Genomic DNA, 24,288 nt, shown 5'->3' with positions numbered 1-24,288 from the left:
GACAGGGGCATGACACAGCCATGCTTTTGAAAAGGGTGGGAAATTATGACTTGCCACCAAATTGCATTAATCCAGAATCATAGAAAGAGATCAATTCAGCAATTTGATTTCTCAAAAAATAATAATTTTAAAAAAACCTTAACAGTGAGCCTTTCCTTACCTCCATAGAATGTTCCAGTTTGGACACAATGCAAAGTCACTATTAGTTGTTGTTTTTTCAAAAGTATGCCACCAAGAAACATGGGACTTCATTCTGAAGTTTATTGATGAAAACTTGGGCAATTGAATTCCTGAATCACACAAAGCTGGACTGTGCCACATTTTTCAAGGCAAGGGCATCACTTGTGGCAGGCAGGAAGCCCCAAAGGGAGGAGACCATCCTGGACGTAGGACATCTATCTCAAAGGCAATTTGTTCTGGTTACTTTTTCTCATTAACCTTAACTAGAACAACTTTAGCAATATAAATTACAGAAAACCATTTTAATGCATTTCCAGTTAATAACAAACCTTTCATAAAGTATAGAATGAAGCTGTTGCCCGGATGTCCAGTTTGATGTAGTATTTAAAGGTGTTGGACAAGAAATTGGGAATCCATGAGTTCTAGTCCTCCCTTAAGTACAGAATCTCTTCGGGTGACTTTGGAGTCTCAGCCTAGCCCAGCCCACCTTGCAACATTATTGTTATAGTTTGGAAAATAAAGGGTGGGAACAGTTGGCCAAAATAAAGATGGAATATAAATATAATAATAGATAACTCATTAATGGCATAGTTTAGTTTAGTTTACTTTATTGTCATTGCACCTCATACAATGAAATCAAACACCATCTTCAGTGCACATCATGACCATGACTATGAAAATAAACACAAACTCACATCCTTCACCCTTCACACATTGAACCAGAAACCCCCAACACCACACCAACACTGCACTACACAGCAGAATTCAAAAGAGCTACTGTCCTGGGATAGAAGCCATTTTTCAGCCTATTTGTGCTTGTTTTTATTATTCTGTACCATCTGCCAGATGGTAATACTTCAAAAAAAAGGGTTCCCAGGATGAGATGGATCTTTGAGAATGTTTTGAACTTTCTTAAGGCAGCGGGAGCTATAAAGCTCTTCCAAAGAGGGGAGAGGGCAACCAATGATCTTCTGGGCAATGACATTAACCCTTTGGAGTGCTTTCCTATCTGCCACTGTGCAATTGGCAAATCATACAGAGGTGCAGTATGTTAAAATGCTCTCTATGGTGCAGCGGTAGAAGGTCACCAGCAGTTTCTCATTCAGTTGTTGTTTTCTGAGAAACCTCAGGTAGTATAATCACTGCTGGGCCCTTTTGACCAGGGCTGCAATGTGGGCACCCCAGGTCAAGTCCTCTTTTAGGGTAACACCCAGAAACTTAAAACTGGCCACTTGCTCCACTCGGTCTCCATTGATAAGCAAGGGCTGGATGTCTGATCTGTTCCTTCTATAATCCACTATAAGCTCCTTGGTCTTATTGGTGTTGAGGACCAAGTTGTTGTCTCCACACCACAAAAGCAACTGGTCCACCTCATCTCGGTTGGCAAACTCATCCCACCCCCCGGAGATAAGTCCCACCACTGTTGTATCATCTGCAAATTTAGCAATAGTATTACTAACGTGAGTGGGAATGCAGTCATGCACATAAAGAGTATAGAGTAAGGGACTCAACACTCAACCCTGTGGTGTACCAGTGTTAAGAATAAGAGCTGAAGAGGTATGATTACCTAATCTGGCCCTCTGTGAGCAGCCAGACAGGAAATCCATAATCCAAAGGCAGATTCAATTAGAAAGCCCAAGGTCCAGAAATTTAGACACTAGTCTATGTGGAAGAATTGTGTTAAACGCAGAACTAAAATCCACAAAGAGCATCCTCACTTAACCTCCCGCTGTTCTAGATGAGTCAGAGCAGTGTGAAGAGTGATGGTTGTAGCGTCCTCTGTAGATCTATTTTTTCTGTATGCAAACTGGTGTTTATCAAATGTATCCGGAAGACCAGAAATGATGTGCTGGCAAACCAATTTCTCAAAGCATTTCATGATGATAAGAGTGAGTGCCACTGGTCTGTAATCATTGAGGTTATTGATAAGAAACTTCTTTGGCAGCGGAACAATGGTAGAAGCCTTCAAACAAGATGGAATAGTGGATTGGGATAAAGACCAATTGAAGATCCTGGTAAAGACTCCAGCCAACTGATCAGCACAGTCTTTCAGCACTCGGCCAGAGATACCGTCAGGACTGGCAGCCTTTCTAGGGTCCACAGCCCTCAGAATGCTCCTAAACTCCTGTTCCTCCAAAATGAGGTGGGGGCTACAATTGGCTGGTAATTGTGTTTTAGCTGTCTCTGATGTCTCCACTTCAAAGCGAGCAAAGAAATGATTCAGTTCCTCTGCCAATGAAGCATCCCCCTCAGCAGGGATGACATTGGTTGGTTGATGGTTTGTAATTTGTTGAATCCCTCACCACACCTGCCTCATGTTATTGCTATAAAAATTATCCTCAATCTTCCTCTTATAATCTTGGCCTTCCGAATACCTTTCTTCAGATTAGCTCTGGCAACACTGTATTTTGCCCCATCACCGGACCTAAAGGCCTTGGCCCTGTCACGCAAGAGGCACTGGACTTCCTTGGTCATCCAGGGTTTCTGATTGGGATAGATCCTAATACAGTGATAGTATCTATGCAGTGTTTGATATAGCAGAGAACAGTGCACCTCTAGGTCAGGGTGGTAAAAGATGTCCCAATTTGTGTTCTCAAAACAATCCTGAAGTTGTTGGGAAGCATCTTCTGGCCAAGATTTCACTGCCTTTATTATAAGCAGAGCCCGTCTCCTAAGAGGGATGTATGCTGGTGCTAAAAGCAGTGACATATCGTCTGATTGTCCCAAATGTGGTAATTGTATAACCTTATATATATAGCTAAATGTCTGTGGAGATTCTCAGTCATCCAGGTCATGGTTGTCCCAAAGGTGCTTTGTCAAAGAACAACTGGACTTTCTGGTTTTTCTTTGGAGACATTTCGCGTCTCATTCAAGAAGCTTCTTCAGCTTCTTGAAGAAGCTTCTTGGATGAGAAGCTAAAGGTCTTCAAAGAAAAACCAGAAAGTCCAGTTGTCTCTTGAAAAAGCACCTTTGGATCATTAATGGCATCTTGTACAGATAGTCCTCTACTTACAACAGTTCATTTAGGGATCGTTCGCAGTTACAACAGCACTGAAAAAAGTAACTTATGCCTATTTTTTTTTAAATATTTATGATGGTTGCAACATCCCCAAAATCATGTGATCAAAATTCAGAGGCCTGGGAACTGATTCATATTTATGATAGTTGCAGTGTCCCAGGGTCATGTGATCACCATTTTGTGACCTTCTAACAAGCAAAGTCAATGGAGAAGCCAGACTCACTAAACAACCATGTTACTAACTTAACAACTGCAGTGATTCACTTAACAACTGTGGCAAGAAAGGTCATAAAATGGGGCAACATTCATTTTACAAATGTTTCATTTAGCAACAGAAATTTTGGGTTCAGTTGTGGTTGTAAGCTGTGGTGGGATTCAATTTTTTTTTACGACCAGTTCTGTGGACGTAGCTTGGTGGGTGTGGCAGGGGAAGGATAGTGTAAAATCTCCAGTCAGAGGTGATATTTGCCGGTTCTCTGAACTACTCAAAATTTCCGCTGCCGGTTCTCCAGAACTGGTCAGAACCTGCTGAATACCACCTCTGGTTGTAAGCCAAGGATTACCTATAATAAGGAAGCTGGTGAGATTCATTCATTCTGAACATGAATTGACTAAATCAACACGACTAGAGGTAATGTGTAAACCTGAATATACTTTATATGAATATACATCTCTGAATAGGATGACATAGTTTTGGCTAAGAAATGAGAATGTATATTTTGAAAGAAAATAAATAGTCTTAAAATATTTTCTTATACTCATGTAAATAAAAATGTCTTGATGGATAGATTCTGGGCAGAATGTGATCTGTGAGGAAAAAAGGTTGGGTCATGGAAGAGTAGCTCTTTCTTTTTTGATTATGTTGGAACTTAAAATGTTCCTGCTCAAGTTAGATAAAAAGGAAGGGAGGGTGGGAAGAAACATTTTTAATCACCCGCCTTTTGGGGACAGAGATTTGAAGCTGCTTTACAATGAAAGAATAAAGCATTGAACAGGTTTTCTCCTTCCTCCCCATCTCACAAAATGATTCTTTTAGTTCTCCCCCCCCCGCCCCGATTTTATTGTTGTAAATCTTCATACGTACATTGCTTCAATACAGTCTTTACATCAATGTTTCTACAATATTAATTAAATTTATTGACAGTCTACTATTTAGATAATGCACAGTGTTGTAAGCAAAAGAAAAAGATAAATCTTCTATCAATATGAATTTCAATTAGGTTGTTAATATCACAAACATGCAATTATGTGACTTTTTTGTCCAAAGTTGACTATAACATTAGATAAAAGAAACTGCTACAGATTGCATCAATGTATTTGTTGTACAATGCGGGTTTCAATAGTAAACTCAGTGTTGACATCTAGGTTGTGTAAGATAGATAAATAGATAGAGGATAGAGTGAAGGAGAGATTACAGTTCATGTGAATAAAAGAAAGAAGAGAGATATTCAAACAAATTTTAACAAGCATTAAAATACCAAACATATTTATTGCCTGAATTACAGGTTGACTTACAACAGTTCATTTAGTGACTGTTTCAAGTAAAAATGGCACTGAAAAAAGTGACTTATGACCATTTTTCACACTTAGTGTCATGCCCTTGTTGGAGTCTGATTCTGAGGGGGAGATTGAGGAGCTGACAGGGAGTGAGAGTGTGGCGCCGGTGGCTGTGGAAGAAATGGGGGAAGGGCAAAGTCCGACTGGACATTCAGAGGAAGACCCAGGGCCACCCCGTCTTCATTCTAGGGCACGCAGGGAGGAACAGAGAAGGGAGCAACGTGGCTTACGGGAGAAAAAAAGGACTTGATCCCTTTCATTAGTTGCAGCTGGGAGAACAGGATATAAGAAGGGCGTTTGCACACAGCTCCTTGCTGGAAGCAAAGCGTGCATTATCTTTTTCAAGGCTTATCTGGGTTTTGGTCCTCCCAACTGTGTGTGCTTCATTATCTTTTGGAAGACTGTAATTTATTATCCTGGCTTGTCGTGTTAATTACTTCAGAGTGGTTTGTGTTGGGTTTTTTATTTCTAATTTATCTGTATTTTGGGTTCAGACTGCATTTCTTCTCTTTGTAGACTGTTTTTGGAAGAGTTTGATCTCCAGCCGAGGATAACTGGATGCTGGGGGCCAAGTTGGAGGTATTAAAGGAACTTTACCCATTTTTGCGACTTTGTTGCTTTTGTGCCACGCCCCGGTCATCATACTTAGGGACCAGGAGTGTCAAACTCGATTTCATTGAGGGCCACGTCAGGGTTGTGTTTGACCTCACATGTGTGTGTGTGTGTGGGGGGGGGGGCAGAGTGGGCGTGGCCAGCTCAACGTCACTCATATGGGTGGTGCCTGTGATGGCCTGAGTGCTCTACCAATGAAAATGGGCTCCTGAGCTGTGTTTTCAGCTGCGATGGTTTCCTGCAACCCTCTGCCAATGAAAACAGAGCTTGGGAGCTCTGTTTTCACTGGCAGAGGCATCGCAGGCTAGTCCTTTGCTATTTCCAGGTTGGCCCCACAGGCCAGATCTATGCATCCCATGGGCCACCTTGACTTTGACACTCCTGCTTTAGACCATTGCAGAATCTCCATGTTCACTGATGAAAATTAGATGCTTGGAAACTGGCTCACACATTTAAGACATGTCCTCAGGTCATGTTTACACCTCTGAGACCTTCTGACAAGCCAAGTCAGTGGGGAAGCCAGATTGACTTAACCACCACTTTACTAACTTAGCAACTGCAGCTATTCCCTTAACAATTGTGGCAACATTCACTGAACAATTGTCTCACTTAGCAACGGAAACGTGGGGGTCAGTTGTGGTCATAAGCCAAGGACTATCTGTATCTGCTATCTTTCCATCCTTACTGTTCTTGTCCGAAGGGTGTTGAGGTAATTCCCCGTTAGGAGAGTGAGCGCATACAAGGAGACGTATTTGAGAGAAGTGTTTGAATAATACACACACAGTACACAGATACACTGTACAGTAAATGTAGGTTTTTTACTTCCAGAAAGGTTTAAGCAAAGTCCAAAATAAGCAATCCAAAGTCATTCACAAGTAAATCAGTCAGTTTTCAATCCAGGGATAATCCAAATATCAAATTCCAGTGTCAAAAACAGTTCAGTATCAGACTTACATTAAATCCAGGAATATCAGTCAATTAGGAAAAATGGAGGAACGGCAATACTTTCCAACAGAAGGAAACAGAGATTCACTCTCTTCTGAGACTAAGGCTAAACAACCCAGGTTTCTGGCTCCATCTTATGGCCGTTTGAGTAACCGCACCCAATTGCAGTTTTTAGCATGCTCTTAAAGAGACAGTATTAAAATGTCTATCTTGGCTTATATATTTCTAACCCAAATACCTGTTAGGTGACTTATATTCCTAACAAAGGGGCAATGTGAGAAACAGATTCCTGCCGGATCAGGTAGATCTGGGGACAATTAAAAAGAACAGCAGACACTACCAATAAATTTTCAAATGATTCCGTATAGTTTCCTGCTTTTTATTGTCCAGCTATCCAATCAAGAGTCATAAAACCAATGAACTCTCCATGGATGGGGATTACAGCTTTCCCCAAGCCACACTTATGTCCATCTAATGATCAAGCATAATCATAAGCCTCTTTTCATTTTAAACAAGTCTTCTCTCCTGATAGTTCTGTACTGCCAGGATGCCTTCCTGCCTCTCCATCTTGATAAAAGATACAATTACTCAAACCCTTAAATGGCTGGGCTGAATTAATTAAGAAAATTGTTCGTACCGAGACAATCCATAACGTGCGTTGAAAGCAACCACCTTCATTGTTTTCATCAGTTCACTGGACACCCCCCAGGCTTTACGTAAAACATATTTAAAAGCTTTTATTTACAGCCCCTACTGTGGCTGAGCACTGGCAGAACCTCAAAAAATGTACTTCATTGTATTGTCACTTTGGCAGGGCAATTTTCACACTGTTCTTAAAAATGAATTAATTGGCTGAGAAATCTCTTCCAGCAGCATTAAAAAAAAGCATGATAAACTTATACGTGGCCTGCCTTCTCTCATGCTTCTAGGAACGATCACGTAACCACACAGCATATGGGGATACAGACATTCCATGAAATGCTGCACTACTCTACCGACAGACTTCTGTCATGTCCCTGGTGGAGACTGGCTGAGGGAGAGGAGGAACAGCCGACAGGGAGTGGAAGTGTAGCTCTGGATGTTGTGGAGGAGGCTGGGGAAGGGCAGAGGCCGGCTGAGCAGTCAGAGGAGGACCTAGGCCCATCCCCTATCCATCCTAGGGCACTCAGGGGGGAGAGGATAAGGGAGAGACATGGTCTCCTCGGGAGGAGAGGACCTTGATCCTCTTCATGGGCTGCAGGTGTGAGAACTGAATAAGAGTCTGGACCTGCGTACTGGCAAATGCTGGAAACAAAGCATGTTTTATTTTTGGGTCTGAAGTTATCTTGGTTGGCGTCCTTCCAACAGACTGTGCCTTGTTATCTCCTTGAATTTGATAAATCCTTCTCCTGTTCCGTTGTGGAAATTTCGTCATTGTAGTTTGTTTGGTTTGTTATTTCACCTCTATCTGCTCATTAAGTTCGGACTATATTGCTTTCTTTTGAAGACTATTTTTGAGTACGTTTTATCTCCAACTGAGTATTGTTGAACAGTGGGACCAAGCTGGAGGCATTAAAGGACATTTATTTACGTTTTGGATTTTGTTACGTTTGTGTTACACTCTGGGTCATCCCAGTCTTCCATCACACAGATTGTATCACATTGTCCAGCCTGCAAAACACCGCTTAGTGTTTGTGTAATTTGAGTCTTCCCGAGTCCTTTGGGCACATGTATCATGCACGTGTATGCTTTCTCTGTGGAAAGTGAGAGAAGAAAAATGGGATATTGCCTTTAAAATGTACATGATGTTCAGAAAATCAATAGAAGTTTCACTTTATTTAAGCTAGAAAATTCCCACTTATTTTTCCTTGCTATCTATTCATTAAAGGCCTAGAAGCTATGAACTGATAGTTAATTGCCTTGTCCATTGTGACTTACTAGAAAAAGCACATATTCACTAACACTGTGCTTTTATTTATGGCACTTAGGGTTAGGATGTGAAGTAGGGGACAAAAATCATATTAGAATAAGGTGTTATAGGAACTAATAATGTTTTATAGCAATTAGTCTCACATTGAGAACATTCTTATTCTCCCCTTCCCCCAAAATCAAATTGTATGCATTCAAAACAACTTCCTTGAAGAAAATATCTATTTTCTATGCACATACCGTATTTGCCGGCGTATAAGACGACTTTTTGCCCTGAAAAACATGCCTCCAAGTGGGGGTCGTCTTATACGCCGGTAAATACGTTGTCACTCGGTGCAAGAGTGATGGGGCGGGGCTCCGCAACTTGCGAAGCCCCTTCAAGCCCAGCCGGAGTCTCTCTTCCTCCTCCTCCCCCCCACCCCCACCCTCCGCCCGGCTCGGGCGCGCTGAGGCCAATCTGGAAGTGGGGTGGGGGTGGAGCGGAGGGTCTCTGGCGGGCCGCCGCCCAGCCAGCCCCGAGCCGCGTAATGGCCCGGGAGTGGGAGGGAGAAGGTGGTGGGGTGGACTGTGGCCCCTCCTTCTGGGCAGCGGGCGGGGCGGCAATTTGCTCCTCCGCTTCTCCTCCCTCTTTGAAAGACCGGGAGGGCTGTGCTTGGGGCGGGGGTTTCCTCGGGAAGTTCCTGATGGGACCCTGCTGGGCAGGGCCACCCGGCTCCCGAGCTGCTTTCCAGGGTCCCCTTGGGAAGAAAAGGGTCCGGTGAGCGGTGGAAGAAGGCGAGGACCTCCTCCCACCCCGTCCCGTCCCACCCCTCCTCTTGTCCCCTCCTCACTTAGAGAGAAAGATCCGCCTCCCCTGCACCGAGCTGCCACCCGGCGCCGCGTCTCCCGGCCAGCGCGCTGCGACTTGGGAACCGGCCAAGTGACTTTAAAACCGAGCGGAGGCCAGAGATAGCGGAATTACCCTCCACACCACACACACACACACACACACAGAGAGAGAGAGAGAGAGAGAGAGAGAGAGAGAGAGAGAGTTGGCAGCTGTCCATCCCCCACCCTTGAGTCCCGATGCACGCACGCGGGGGCTGTCACAAAGAAAGGGAGAGGAATTGAGTGCCAGCCTGAGAAAGGCGAAGCTGCCTCTCTAAAGCATTTTGGTGGCTTTGTAAGTTTGGGGGAAAGGGGTGGGGGTGTCAATCAAGAATTATATCCAGAATACCCCAAGTGTTACAACTTACCATATTTGCCGGCGTATGAGATGACTTTTTTGCCCTGAAAAACATGCCTCCAAGTGGGGGGTCGTCTTATACGGCGAGTATATAACAAACTCTATATTTTGAGTGGAAATGTTGGGGGTCGTCTTATACGCCCAGTCGTCTTATACGCCGGCAAATACGGTACATAACTATCACATTAGTCCTTTTCAGAGTAAATAGTGTTATGCAAGGTGCAGAAAAGAAATAGGTAACAAACAGCCAAGAAATAAAGGGCATGAAATAGTACAAGGGAATATAGCTAAGTCTAGCTCATGTCTACTTCATTCTATATACTCTCCATACTTTTCTACTCTTGCAAATCATTTTGGTTCTTCCACATCAACATAGTGTTCCATAATTTGTCTTTTCTTTAATCTTTCCATCTCTGAATTGTGGGCAGATTTATTGGAGAAAGCAAAGGAAGAAAAAAGCTTTACATGCAACATATAGACAGAAATATTCACGATCAAGTCCCAAAGGTGCTTTTTCAAGAGGCAACTGGACTTTCTGGTTTTTTGTTTTTGTTTTTGAAGATGTTTCGCTTCTCATCCAAGAAGCTTCTTCAGCTGTGGCTGAATGGTGGGGAATAAAAGGATTTGTACTCCTTGCAGACAGCTGGACCTTTGCATTTTTTAAGAGAGTCATTGAGGTCACCTGGCGGTTTATCTGTGTCATCAGGGTCACCTGAATGGTGCAAATAGGTGTGGAGCCTTCTTAGAACTGTTGAAAGGACTGTGTTGTAGACTGGAGATAGATGATGTCGTATCCCTCCTCCTCTGTTGAGAGAGGGCTGCTCAATTTTGACATAAATGGCCTCCTGATCTTTCAGATCAGTGGTCCTCTCTGTCCAAAATGTGGGCTTTGCTACTCTTCAAAAGAGTGGCCTTTGCCTTTTAACTGCAGATGGGCTGCTGAATCTAGTTCTGATGGATTTGTTCTCCCATGTTGTACCATGTGTTTATGAAGTGGTTGTTTTGTTTCCCCAGTGTTCATATCTGCACATGGCTCATTGCATTCATGGTCAAGGCAACAGAGCAAGAAATGGCAACGTTCATAGAAGAATGTTAAGTACAGAATCAAATCCCATGTTCCTTTCATTTGAAAGCACCATCCTTGTCCATGGGCATTCTTAGATTATACCAGCTTGTATGTAGCATCTTTGTTGGGATTGACCTCTTTAACCGAAATTCCTCCCTATATATAGCACATAACTGCAATTGTTACATTTCTAATTAAGCACCTGTATTGTTTCTCCTTCTTGCCTATCAGCCATAAAAAGGCTTGGGAAGACAGTACTACTTCATATTTCAAATCTTCCTTCCATGAGTGGCTGGCCTTGGGGCTGAGAGCATTTCTTAAAACAACAAGATTAATGCTCTTTAGCTAGTCTGCCTCAAGAGATGAGCAAATAACTGAGAAAGCTGAGGAGGAAGAAGGTGGGGGCGGGAGCTCAGAAGCTTGTTCTAGAAATCTCAGGCCTTACCCAATCAGGCTTTGTAGAAGAAGACAAGAGACACTTTTTTTTTTAACAGAAAAGCACAGAACAAAAGTGGAGATGCCATCCATTTGTCTTCGCTATTACAATAGCATTCAATAATTCTGCACATTTCTTTTGGAAGATTCAGTAATGACTTTCTTAGTTTTATTTTCTCTCAACCACCTTACTATCCCTTTATTTTGCAATTCACTCCTTAGTCATTCTCTCTTTATGACCAAACCACCTTAGTAGATTTCTTTTGTACCGATCAGTTTTGTATTCAGTTCACATTTATTCAGCTTCTTCTCATTCTTCACCCTGTCTCTTCTTGTTTTACCACACTCAATTCTCACTGCTTTCAAGTTATTTTAACGCTTCTCCTGATGCACCCAATTCTGATTTCCATACAGTAAAGCATGTTTCTAGACAACCATTTTTGCTTCTTATAGCAAATGTTCATTCCTTAGAACAAACCACATTCTATCAGCATTTGCACAACTTAGAATTTCCTTATCTGTTCCTTGCATGTTGCACACATTCGTATACTTGCTATAGTTTTTTATTGTCATTTATGCTTAGCTTTCATTTATTTACTCCATTTTCTCTGCCAAGCATAGCTAGTTTGTACTTCTCTGATACATTAATTTTCAGATTCATATTCCTTGTACCGTAGCATCATGTGAGGTATCTAATCGTAGTTGGGTTCTCAGCCAATGAACAGTATCATCATCATGCCTAGATACAGATATATTCATATCCTCTATTAACTCACCTCTAACATTCTAACAAGTATTCTTACTTCTTTAACCAGAATTATATTAAACAATCGAAATCTTATCAAATATCCTTTTCTCATTTCCTACTCAATGATGAATCGGTCACTAAGTATTCCATTTATTCCCTTATTTTTTCCTTCCATTATATCCCACTCTTGTCACATTCATCAAACATTTTCAACTTTATCCCTATGCAGAACAATCCATAAATTAAATCATAAATCATAGACCAGAGGTCTCCACACTTGGCAACTTTTAAACTTGTGGACTTCAACTCTCAGAGTTCATGGCTGACTGAGGAATTATGGGAATTGAAGTCTACAAGTCTTAAAGTTGCCAGGTTTGGAGATCCCTGTCACAGACAGAACTTTATTTTGATCATTGATCAATATAAACAGTACGTTCAATAAAAGGAGTAACACAACCCTATCTCCTGATAGTAACCATTTGTGAGTGAAGCTTACACATAATGTAGCAAAATTTTGCCACTTTTATACAATTACATGTTTCACATATAGTGCAACTAAAAGTTACCAGAGTGCTCCAGGAATTTAAATAAAAGAAGGATAATCAACTGATGGCAAATGCCTCTATTGTTGTTGTTGTTGTTGTTGTTATTGTTATTGTTAGTTGCGAAGTCATGTCTGACCCATTGTGACCCCATGGACAACATTCCTCCAGACCTTCCTGTCCTCTACCATCCCTCGGAGTCTATTTAAGCTCACGCCGACTGCTTCAGTGACTCCATCCAGCCACCTCATTCTCTGCCTTCCCCTTCTTTTTTTGCCCTCAATCTTTCCCAGCATTAGGCTCTTTCCCAGTGAGTCCTTTCTTCTCATTAGGTGGCCAAAGTATTTGAGTTTCATCTTTAGGATCTGGCCTTCTAAAGAGCAGTCAGGGTTGATCTCCTCTAGGACTGACCAGTTTGATCACCTTGCAGTCCAAGGGACTTGCAGGACTCTTCTCCAGCACCATAGTTCAAAGGCCTCAATTCTTTGGTGCTCAGCCTTCCTTCTGGTCCAACTTTCACATACATTGCAACCGGGAAAACCATAGCCTTGACTGTACAGACTTTTGTTGGCAGGGAGATGTCTCTGCCCCTGTAGAACTGGCAATACCGAAGAACATGGGCTGTGGTTTCTATGCTACACATACCACAGAGGCAGTATGGGGTTTCATATGGGGTATTCCTATATTTTCCTTCAAGGACAGCTGTAGGGAGAGCATTATATTGAGCTAAATATAAGGCTCTCCTGATCTGGGGAACTAATTTTAATCATACATTTCTATGCTGAAGAGCAAAAGTTTGTTCTATACCTCTGCTGCCTGATATTTCTCAAATTTGGCTCATTGTCATCTTTAGTTCCTCCTTGATCAGAATTCTTCCAAGCACCTTTTCAAGGACACTTAACAAACTAATCCCCTTGTAGGTTTTGCATTCATATTTGTTACTTTTCCTTTTGTATAGGGGAAAATTAGTGTCCTTTTCCCCATCAGGCACAAAGACAGCCTTCCCTACCGATTAAACAAATCACCCAGCTGCTCTGTAAGAAAACTACATTCGTATTTTAGCCTTTCTTCAGCTACGCCATCTGCCCTTGTCAGCTTTATAACAATTTAGCATTCTCACCGCATAATCAGGCAATCCTTGTTATTTGCAGGTTCTGTATTTGGGGATTTGCTCATTCCTGAAAATGTTCTTTGGCAACCCCAAAATCAATATTTATGATGCTGTTGCATTTATTCACAGAAATGCAGAGCAGCAAAACAGTGGAATCACCTGATGGACATATTCCCGGCTGAAGTTTGGGCATTTATTAATTCAGTATCTGTGGCACTTCTACAGAATAAAATTACTATGAATAACTGTATAGCTTTTTTTTTTCTTGGAGACTAACATTTATAGCCTTCTTTTCAACATCACTCTTCAAGATACCACTTCATTCCCATACACATCCTTAAAATATTCATTCCAACCTTCCCTTATTTCAGTTTCATTTCAAATCATTTCATTATTATACACATCCCAGGAGAAGCTCCTGGTGGTACCCTATTTTCATAAAGTGAGAGAAACCAGAGGTGAGAGCTGTCTTTATTTGTTGTAGCTGCTGCCATAGGGAACCATCTTCTCTTAGAAATAAACCTTGCTCCATCTGTTACAGCAGGCTTGTCCAACCCGCAGCCCACGGGCCGCATGCGGCCCAGGTCGCCTCGTAATGCGGCCCAACGCCCACCCCAACCTTCATGAAAGATCCAGCGAGGAGGAGGAGGAGAGGCAGGCACGAGGCGGGGCGAGGCGAGCAACAGAAAAGGCGGGCAGCTGCAGCCCAAAAGTCCCGCCCTGCCACCTCCTGCTGTTGCCACCACTGCCGCCGCTGCTGCTTCTGCCCCCCCGCCGCCACCGCCGCTGCTGCTTCTTCCCCCCCCCGCCGCCGCCGCTGCTGCTTTTGCCCCCCCTGCCTGCCCCGCCGCTGCTGCTGCTTCTGCTGCTTCTGCTCCCCGCCCCGCCGCGCTGCTGCCCCCACCGCCGCTGCTGCTTCTGCCCCCCCGCCACCGCCGCTGCTGCTTCTGCTCCCCCGCCGCCACCGCCGCTGCTGCTTTTGCCCTGCCGCCGCCGCTGCTGCTTCTGCCCCCCGCTGCCACTGCTGCTTCTGCTGCTTTGCTGCTGCGCCGCCGCCACCGCTGCTGCATTTGCAGGAGGAGAGGTAGGCGTGAGGCAGGCGAGCTTTCTTCCCCCTCCCCCGCAAAATTTGGCCGGAAAATTAATAAAAAATAAATAATTTGCAGGAAGAGAGGTAGGCGCGAGGCGGGCGAGCTTTCTTCCCCCTCCCCCCACCCCGCAAAATTTGGCCGGAAAATTATAAAATAAAAAATAAATAATTTTTAATAAATAATAAATAATAATTTTAATTTTATTTTATTTTATTATTTTATTAATTTAATTTAATTTAATTTAATTTAATTTAATTTAATTTAATTTTTTAATTAAATTAATTATTTTATTTAATTATGTGCGGCCCAAACCAAATTTTCATCTTCTAATGTGGCCCAGGGAAGGTGAAAGGTTGGACACCCCTGTGTTACAGCATTCAAGTTTTACTTAAAACAGAATTCTCCCAGAGTTTGGTACTTTGCATGCTGTTGCCGTAATTGTTATTTACATCATCTATTATTTTGTTCATGATTGATTTGATTATTCATTATATTAATTTCATATTGGTTATTTATATGTACTGGCAATGTTTTAATTGTTTTTGTGGATTACGTGCTACTCTGGTCATTTTAATTGTCGATTTGATAAACAGCGTGAGCCCCAGTGGATTCAGCTGTATATCTTTTTTTTTTTTTTAGAAAAAAACTTTTATTAATTTTACCTTTAAAAAAACAACACAACTACAAATTATGTACAACAAAAAGACAAACAGGCCTTAGCATAGGCCAAGAGGGAAAGAGAGGAAGGCTTGAGAGAGAAAAGAGGGAAGAGTAAGGGAAGGGCGGGGGGTAGAATAGGGAAAACAATTAAAATAAAACCATATTTTTGGTGACTGTCTGTAAGATCCTTTCTTCTTCAAAAATGTCATTGGCGGTGCTTTTCTTTATCTCTGCTTCGGAAGCCCTCGGCCTTAATTTTCCTAGAAGTGATCTATCTTTGGTTTAGCCAATTATACCAAGGATTCCAATTGTTATAATAGGTTGAGGATTCTTTATTTTTTAATGCTTGGGTTAGTTTGTCCATTTCAGCGCATTGTAAAATTTTCTGGATAACCATATGTTCAGTGGGGATGGAAGGTAATTTCCAACACTGGGCGAATGCCAGTCTGGCCGCGGTTAAGATATGAATTGTAATATACTTTGATTTTTTGGATATTTGTTTATCAAAAATTCCTAGAAGGAAGGACTCTGGTTTGTACTCAATTTGTTCCTTGGTTATCTCCTCTAGCCAGCGCCTAATTTTTTGCCAATACTTCTGGGTTTCCTTGCATGACCACCACATATGGAAGAAGGTACCTAGAAGAAGTCTCTTCCACCTTGGCAGAGTTGCAATGAACCTACCCAACCTTGGCTCCCCCTTCGCATGTGATAAAGGGCTCCCAGATTGTGCTTCATTGGTGGGAGCAGTCTAGAAGAGGTTCTCCCGAAACCCATGTTGGAAGAAGTATGATGCCTAGGGAGCTCCTCAGTGATCCTAGGTGACTTCGAGCTGACTACTCCTTCTGCATCTTGGTATGATTTCTTGAAGCTCAAGCTGGGCTAAGCCAACCTGGGAGACACCTTGAACGTTTTTTTGGAAGAGTTCCCTCAGGTTTCTCTGATAGCATGAACTCTACCAGGGAAAAATGTGAAAGACTGCAAAGCAGACCAAAGTAAGCAACATGGTCACCTTGCTTCAAGTGAATGCTTATTGTAATGGCAGTGGCACTAGACTTATATATCACTTTTCAGTGCTTTCCAGCCCTCTCTAATGGGTTTACAGAGTCAGCATATTGCCCCCAACAATCCGGGTCTTCATTTTACCAGCCTTGGAAGACTGAGTCAACCTTGAACCGGTCACGATCAACCTGCCAAATTGCAGACAACCAGTAGTCAGCAGAAGTCGCCTGCAGTACTGCATTCTAACCACTATGCCACCAATACTTTTTAAAAGTTCTGTGCCATTCTAATTGCTCGTTTCTGAGTAAAAAATGAGAATGCATTGTATCAGCCATAAGATGGATTAAATGACTTCTCATGCTTTATATTTGGTGTATAATTGCAGAGGGTAGGTGAAAACTTGATAGGTGAAGGGAAATGAGGTCAGAGAATATTACAGCAATGCTATAGAGCAATGAATATTATAGAAATCCCTAAAAAGCAATGTTTGCTTTTCAGGGATGTGGTGGCTCAGTGGCTAAGATGCTGAGCTTGTTGATCAGAAAAGTCAGCAGTTCGGTGGTTCGAATCCCTAGTACTGCATAATAGAGTGAGCTTTCATTACATGTCCCAGCTTCTGCCAACCTAGCAGTTCGAAAGCATATAAAAATGCAAATAGAAAAATAGGGACCACTTGGATGGGAAGGTAACAGCGTTCTGTGTGCCTTCGGTGTTTAGTCATGCCGGCCACAAGACCATGGAGACGTCTTCGGACATTGATGGCTCTTTGGCTTTGTAACGGAGATGAGCACCGCCCCTTAGAGCTGGAAACGACTAGCATATATGTGTGAGGGGAACCTTTACCTTATGCTTGCTTTTACAAACTATTAGTTGTGGGTATAGCACACAGGTATTACCTATAGCAGGGGTCTCCAACCTTGGCAACTTTAAGACTTGTGGACTTCAACTCCAAGAGTTCCTGAGCCATCTGGGAGCTGAAGTCCACAAGTCTTAAAGTTGCCAAGGTTGGAAACTCCTGTTCTATAGCATCAGGTAGATTGAGCATGCTGACAAGACAAAATAGGTGGAATTCACTATTTTGAATTTTTTTTAAAATAATTATTTTGTACAATAATCCCTTTAATTCAGTAGCACAGCTAGTAGAAACTAGTTATTGTCTTGATCAATCATCTGCAAGATAATTAAGATGGGGATTCCAGTTATTAGAAATATTTCTGATTTGCTGGGAAAATCATATAACATCAAATATAAAAGGATTTCCCCCCCCCCCACCATTTGGATTAAGCTACTGAGATAGAATGAATGAACTTCCATATCACTTAGTAAGCTTCAAGGTCAAGAGTGGACACAAACCTGGACCTTCTCCTACAATTTCACCAGTTTTACAATATCTTCCCTCAACCCCACTTCCCAGTTCATAATTCATGTCTAAATAGATAAGTTCAGTGGGACTAGCTCCCAAAACAGCACAGTGAGTCAGCTAAAGCAAAGTGATGTGTGTGAGAGAAGAAGTCATTTAAATCAAATCATTGCTTTTTGAGTTAATGGACCAATTTCATGAAATTTTGATTGCATGGTGAAAGCCTGGACCATACCCGTAATCCTTCATTGCCAGCTCCATTTGAGAATCTGTTGCATCTTGCTAGTATATCAATTGTCTGGAAGCTTCTCCTACAGTGGAAAAAATAGAACAGATTAATTGGATCTGGCAGGATTGAAGGATAAATGAAGGAGAGCAGCAGATGGAATTATTTCTGAATAGTTTTCAGTCTACATCTGACGACGGGTTTTCCTGAGAAAACCAAGATACAAAAAAATGCACATGAATTTAAGAAAGAGTTGGACAATCCTTGATCTATCGACTGTGTGTTAATGGGTTGAGTAGGCTGGTCCAACATTCCTGGCCTACTTTGAAAGTTGAAGAGGCTGTTAATGGAGGAACTGGCTTCCTCAAATTTTATACTCTCTAAACTCCAAAAATAAGATTACTCTTTCCCATGGGAGTGGTTAAGAGAAAATGGTAAACTTTTAATGGTACTGCTCAGAGATTTCAAACATTAAAAAGCTAAAAATATTGCACTTGCCCACTGTGACCACACAACATCACTGCTTGTAGTCCACTAAATGATAAAAATGTATAGTGCAGCTCACCCTTGTTTTAGGTCAGGAGTGTCAAACTCAATTTTATTGAGGGACACATCAGGATTGTGTTTGACCTTGGGGTGGTCCAGAGTGGGCGTGGCCAGGGTGGGTATGGCCAGCTTGATGTCACTCATGTCAGGAGCGCCTGTGGTGGCCTGAGTGCTCTGACAGTGAAAATGGGCTCCTGAGCTCATTTTTGGCTGTGATGGCTTCCTGCAACCCTCTGCCAGTGAAAACGGAGAGGGCCACCCATGGCCCTCCCATGCTCCATTTTCGCTGGCAAAGGCACCACAGGCCCATCCTTCATTGTTTCCAGGGTGGCCCCATGGGCCAGATCTAAGCACCCTGTGGGCCAGATCCAGGCCCCGGGCCTTGAATTTAACACCCCTGCTTTAGGGTGATCTAATTACTCAGGACCATTTGTTCTGATAACATTTAAAGAGACTGTTGAAGAGTCCATCAAAATAGTGCCCACCAAAACGTTTCCTAGCATCTGCCAATTTATTAACCTCTGACTTTTGCAACTTCACAATGAGCCTGATCCAGCTTTTACTTAAGAAGGTCTAGAGGGGAACTGCAGTGGAAGAGATCTGCCAAATCCTTGATTGTATGAAAAATAGTGTATGTGATTTGAAACCATTTTCAGTCCTTCAGTTTCAGCACAAAAAGGACCAGATCTGGTTAACACTTGGAGGACGATAAATTAGAGTGATAGTTTAAAAAGTAAGAAGACAACAGTGGTCCCTTCCCTCCCCCCCCCCCCCCGATTGTTCCAAAGGAAACTCAGTGAAGTCACAAAAGAATCTTTACATAGCAACATCTTAGAAAGCTGTAAGCTTTTCACCAAGAGCTGGACAGAATTAAAAGGGTTCCCTCCAATGTACTTTGTTTGCTCTCTTTCTTCTTTTTCCTTTCTATTCAGCCATGTCAGATTCTCAGAAACTCTGTGGATTGTTTTCTTGGCAAGCTGGTTTAGAAGTGGTTTGTCATTACCTTGTTTCTAGGGCTGAGAGAAAGTGACTAGACCAAGGTCACCCAGCTGGCTTTCTGTCCAAGGCAGTACTATAACTCATGGTCTCCCAGTTACTAGCCTGAAGCCTTAATCAGAACATCAGACTGGCTCTCATTTGTTCTGTACTAGTTACAAAAGAGATATAAACAAAAGAGATAAGGAATTGGAAGGTAGAAAAGGACTTGGAGGAAATGTGTTTTATAGTTTATCCCTGATGCACATGCTCAAAATATACTGTCAGATTGCAAAGCATTTTGGATCTCTTATTTTGGAGTTTTAGTTTTAAATAAGTTTTTTCTCCCAGATGAAGTCATATTTTCTAGATAATGTCTATCAATTAAATGTCTATGTAGCAAAAATTATTTCCTGTAAAAATGCAATCTAATAACTTTCTGCTGCAAATAATTGAACTTGTTCTGAATTACATGGATTATTTTTTAATAAAAATTATTAACATATTAAGGAATATAAAAATAATACCAATATTGAAAATAAGGAAGAATGGAGAATAAATAAGAAAAAATATATATATAAAAAAAGAAAAGAAAAACTGGCTTCCAAACTTTTTGACAGAGATCATTAATACCTATATATTTTATCCTCTTTCCCCTAAGGATACATTATAATTTCGTCTTTCCATAATCTTTTTTTCTAATCTTCAAATGACAAATCACAAGTTCATTTGTCTTTTTTTCAGCAAAAAGTCCATAAGAGGTTCCTAGTTATTAATCTTCCTCTAAACAAATACATTAAATTTTGCCATCTTCACCAACCATTCCTCCATTGTGGACATTTCAGAATCTTTCCATTTTTTCATGGTCTATTTTCAAAGACCTATTTTGTAGTATAAATTGATTATATCCCAAAGTGATTAAGAAAATGAAGACTTGTCATAGTTAGTGTCCTTTAAAATGCTCTTTTAGGGTCCTTAGCCATTCTTTCATTCTATAATATCTTTGCCATTCTTTATATGGTTTACAAAAGACACATCACTTCACCATCTCATTTCTTTTTGCAAATTAAGAGAAGGGACTATTTTAAAAACAAACAACAAGATCATTGGTCATCTATTTAGTTTTATTTATCTTGGTAGCCAATCCCTGCGTAATTTTTGTTTCATGTCTGACTGATAACAGCATTTTAAAGTTCTAATTCAGTATGTTTATGGCATGTATTTATGGCTAGTATAAGTGATACTAAAATTATCCCAGAGTTGATATTTCTGGAGATAAAAATCTCCTGTATCAAGCATTCTGGAGTACAGCAATTACTCCATCAGGAAATGGGTCCATTGAAAATACAGAAATGAAATATCATTTTGAAAAGCAGTGCCCAGTATTTTTAAAGGTATACTTTTAAAAGAAATAGCTTTTTTTAAATTGGAAAGTTGATAATGACCTGTGCTTTAAGTAATGATAATTGCTTCATCATACCTGTTGAAATGTTAACCAATTCCCAGTCATTGTAAATATGAACACAACTTGATAAATGTTCCTTCCCAGTCTATTTATTAAAGGAGGTTTTTGAAAAAATGAGAATTCCTGCTGTACATGACTTAAGAAAATGTTATTCAGTTGCATGATTATAATGGGGGTGATATTTTTTGCAATGGAAATTGGTATTTTGGTGATGGGAGAGGGAATGCTATCTGTGTGGGGAGAGAGAAAATCTAAAGTTTTTCACTCTTGCCAGCCCTGAAGTTTATTTGGGAGAGGGAAACATTAACAAAAACAGTGTATATTAAATACTTCAATTCATCTGATATATCATTTGCAGATGGGATGATTCTATCTCCCTTTCTATCATCTAGCAAAACAAGTAATAGTAATTCACATTCAGTTCTAGAAACTGAAGTTGGAGATGACCAGGTAGAGAATGAAGGTAGGGTCAAATGTGTCATCAGTTTGGAATCACTATGCTTCCACAACAGACCCAAGCCCAGCCCCCTGGGAATTCCACTGACCCTAGAGCCAATTTGGTTTGACCATTAGAAGATCAGATTCTTTACCTGTTATCATATGTGGTGGATGTGTGAAAGCAAGAAAATATTGGATGAAAATATACACATGGCTGGAAAAGATGATTAAGTAGCAAATAGACTTAAAGCAAGAAATATTTTTGTTAGGTATAGTACCAGAAAGTTATGATAAAGGGACCATATACTTAATGCTACATGTACTGACAGCAGCAAGAATTCTATTTGCATAATATTGGAAAAATGAGAACACCCCACCAGATGAAAATATAATTAGGAAAACATTGGATTGTGCAGAGTTGGATAGATTGACATTGAAAATAAAAGACAAAGGAGACACAGAGTAGTATTCAATATGGAACAGGTTTTATCGATGGTTAGACATAAGAGGAAGAAATTAGATGAGGAAAGAGCATTGTTATGTGTAAGTAAAATATGAATGTTGTCTATAAGTATGTTAGTATAATTAATATGATCATAAATAAGCTAACATAATTGTAAACATGGTTATAATTATGTGTATTATCATTATCACTATCACTATATCTGTTACTTTCTTCTTCTTCTGTAAAATGAAATGCTTGGACAATACACTGTCTTCAAAATATTTATATACAAATAAAAAACTTGACTTAAAAAGATCAGAGTCTTGTCTATAGGTAGCATGAAATAAACTTTTAGTATTTTGAATTCCTGTTTCTGGTTTCTTACACCTGACAGTTACTCAGACTCCTGGGCTTTTGAGCAATTTTACCAATACTGTACTTTTTCAACAAAATAAAACAAAACCTGCCACATAACGAAAAACTAAACATCATACAGTAGTGCTTTATAGTGCAATTCATACAAATGTACTTGGATTCATTATGTGATATGTAGTTAACTCTTATGCACTTTTGTACGGCTACTGAGACCAGATCAGGTATTAAGTTTGTTTATTTATTTTATTTATTTATTTTAGAGAATTTATATAGCCGCCTACTCGCTCACAGCAACTCTAGTGGCTTACAGACAAAAAAAACATAATGTAGAAAAAATAAAAATAATAAAATAATAAACCACTATCAAGCCCCCTTGGTGACAACACACACACTCATATCAGCCATTTAATGGGTTCCATCCAGTGGTGGGATTCAAATTTTCTTACTACCGGTTCTGTGGGCGTGGCTTGGTGGGCGTGGCAGGGGAAGGACACTGTAAAATCTCCAGTCAGAGGTGGGATTTGCCGGTTCTCCGAACTACTCAAATTTCTGCTGCCGGTTCTCCAGAAGTGGTCAGAACCTGCTGAATACCCACTTCTGGTTCCATCCCACTCTGGGTTTCCCAGGCCCGTTGGCAAAACCACATCTTCAGTGTCTTACAAAAGACTATCAGAGTGGGAGCCAGTCTAAATTCTGGAGGAATGATAATTTCAGAGGAAGGATGGATGCTAAATATCTATCTCCATTCCAGCAATCTAATGTGAAAGGATCTGAAAGGGCAGAGTAATGGGATCATGTTATACCAACCTTTTTAAAATGAGAACTTTCCTGGGTCACCTGCAGGCTTCACTGAATTACTGGATGCCAGAAAGCTACATTTAAATTCTTTAAATGGAGGTTTTTCTAGTAATTGAGAAACATTTTAGTATGCAGATCTAAGTAGGAAAAATATGGTATTTGAGATGGGAGAAGAAATGTATTGTTTTGAGGCATTTACTGGTTAAAGATAAAGCTATCTGATAGTCAAACAATTACAAAGCTTCAAAGGATTATGTATTTCTAAAAGCTAAAACTGTGAAACCATCTCAACACAGAAGCTGAAGCCATTATTTCATACATTGAAATTTTATTTATTTACTTTTAAAAAGTAAAATGTACAAATGTATCTACAATTCCCAGCAATTTCCTATTCTGTCATTTGATGTTGCTCTCCTTACAGGCAATTCAAACTCAAGTGATTTGTGGAAATGTTGCCAGTTGCCTCTGAATATTCATTCTTAAAAAGTCTGATTTGAACTGGGAGCAACTACAGTATTTATTAACTTGGCTGTACAGAATCTGCTAGGGCCAGCTTTCTCCCTTTGAAATATTCAAATCTTCCTAGTTGTAATTTAACAAATTAAATGCTGATTAACAAGCAGATTTTTCAAGTTCATTCAACTCCCTTCAAAATCAATGATCTTCCTGTGTTAATTTTAAGTGGGCTAAGACTTTGTACTAGTTTACAGCTCCCTTTTCTTTATTTAATTGAATTTGAGATGTATCTCAGCAATGGCCTTCTCCTAATGTTTACCTGTTCTGCTAAATTGCAGTATATTTACAATATGCATAGGTCAGTACACTTGGGGTTTGTGTGTGTGTGTATTGGGATCTCCATTGGGAAAATGAATAATTATTATTTGTAAGACAAGGTATTCCAGTTTTGAAATAAGGGGGAAATATAGCCTGGGGGATTTATAAACATGCACCTATTCAAAGATTTTTTTCCTTCATTTTGTTAAAAATATGCTTTACCATGAACCATTTCTCCTGTAAATTCAATTTTTATTTCTGCTCAGGAATGTATTGGGGCTATAATTCTTCGCCCTCTGTACCCCAATTTACCTTCTCAATTTGCCTTCCCATTTGCCAATAATTTGCCGTGTGATTTCTCTATGATATCTACACTATCTGTGAATCCCAAATGTTTTTTGGCCTAGAGCTGCCTATGACCTTGGAATCCAGAGAGGTCTTCAGACAATTTTTGTCAGGGTTGAGATAAGTGAAGACTGGGCCTAGAAAATGCCAAGCCGTCAGTGGACTTTCTGACTGGTCCATTGCTACATGGAGCATGCCTAGAGATTCCGCTGCTCTATGAATTAAAAAAAATATTTTTCTCTTCTTTCACTGAAAAAGAAAGAGGCAAGGATAAAACAGTTTCCCTTTTCAATGCATGTACCAGTCCAAGCATTTATTCCCTTATATTTCTGGACATTTGTCTGATGGCTTGCAAAACATTTCTCAACTGCTGTGGGGCTGGTTTGAAAGGGAAGGTAATTTTTGAAATACAAAGCGCATCAAAGAGCTCCCATAGCTCCAAA

The 24,288-nt window shown here is 40.7% G+C and overlaps 1 long non-coding RNA gene across 1 annotated transcript; it reads right to left on the bottom strand.

Annotated features, from left to right (window-relative positions):
- Positions 1 to 5,178: 5,178 nt before the first annotated feature.
- On the bottom strand, positions 5,179 to 19,494 carry LOC148133015 (uncharacterized). The gene is made up of 4 exons (XR_015747033.1): positions 19,125 to 19,494; positions 17,694 to 17,769; positions 5,655 to 8,046; positions 5,179 to 5,593 (listed from the first exon to the last, which is right to left on the bottom strand). It is a non-coding gene; the product is annotated as an uncharacterized LOC148133015 (long non-coding RNA).
- Positions 19,495 to 24,288: the final 4,794 nt, after the last annotated feature.

The sequence above is a fragment of the Notechis scutatus genome, chromosome 1, assembly GCF_049901735.1.
Source record: "Notechis scutatus isolate UNSWTSFEM ecotype Mainland chromosome 1, rNotScu1.2, whole genome shotgun sequence".
Lineage (NCBI taxonomy): Eukaryota > Metazoa > Chordata > Lepidosauria > Squamata > Elapidae > Notechis > Notechis scutatus.
This window is presented reverse-complemented; position numbering and strand designations above follow the sequence as displayed.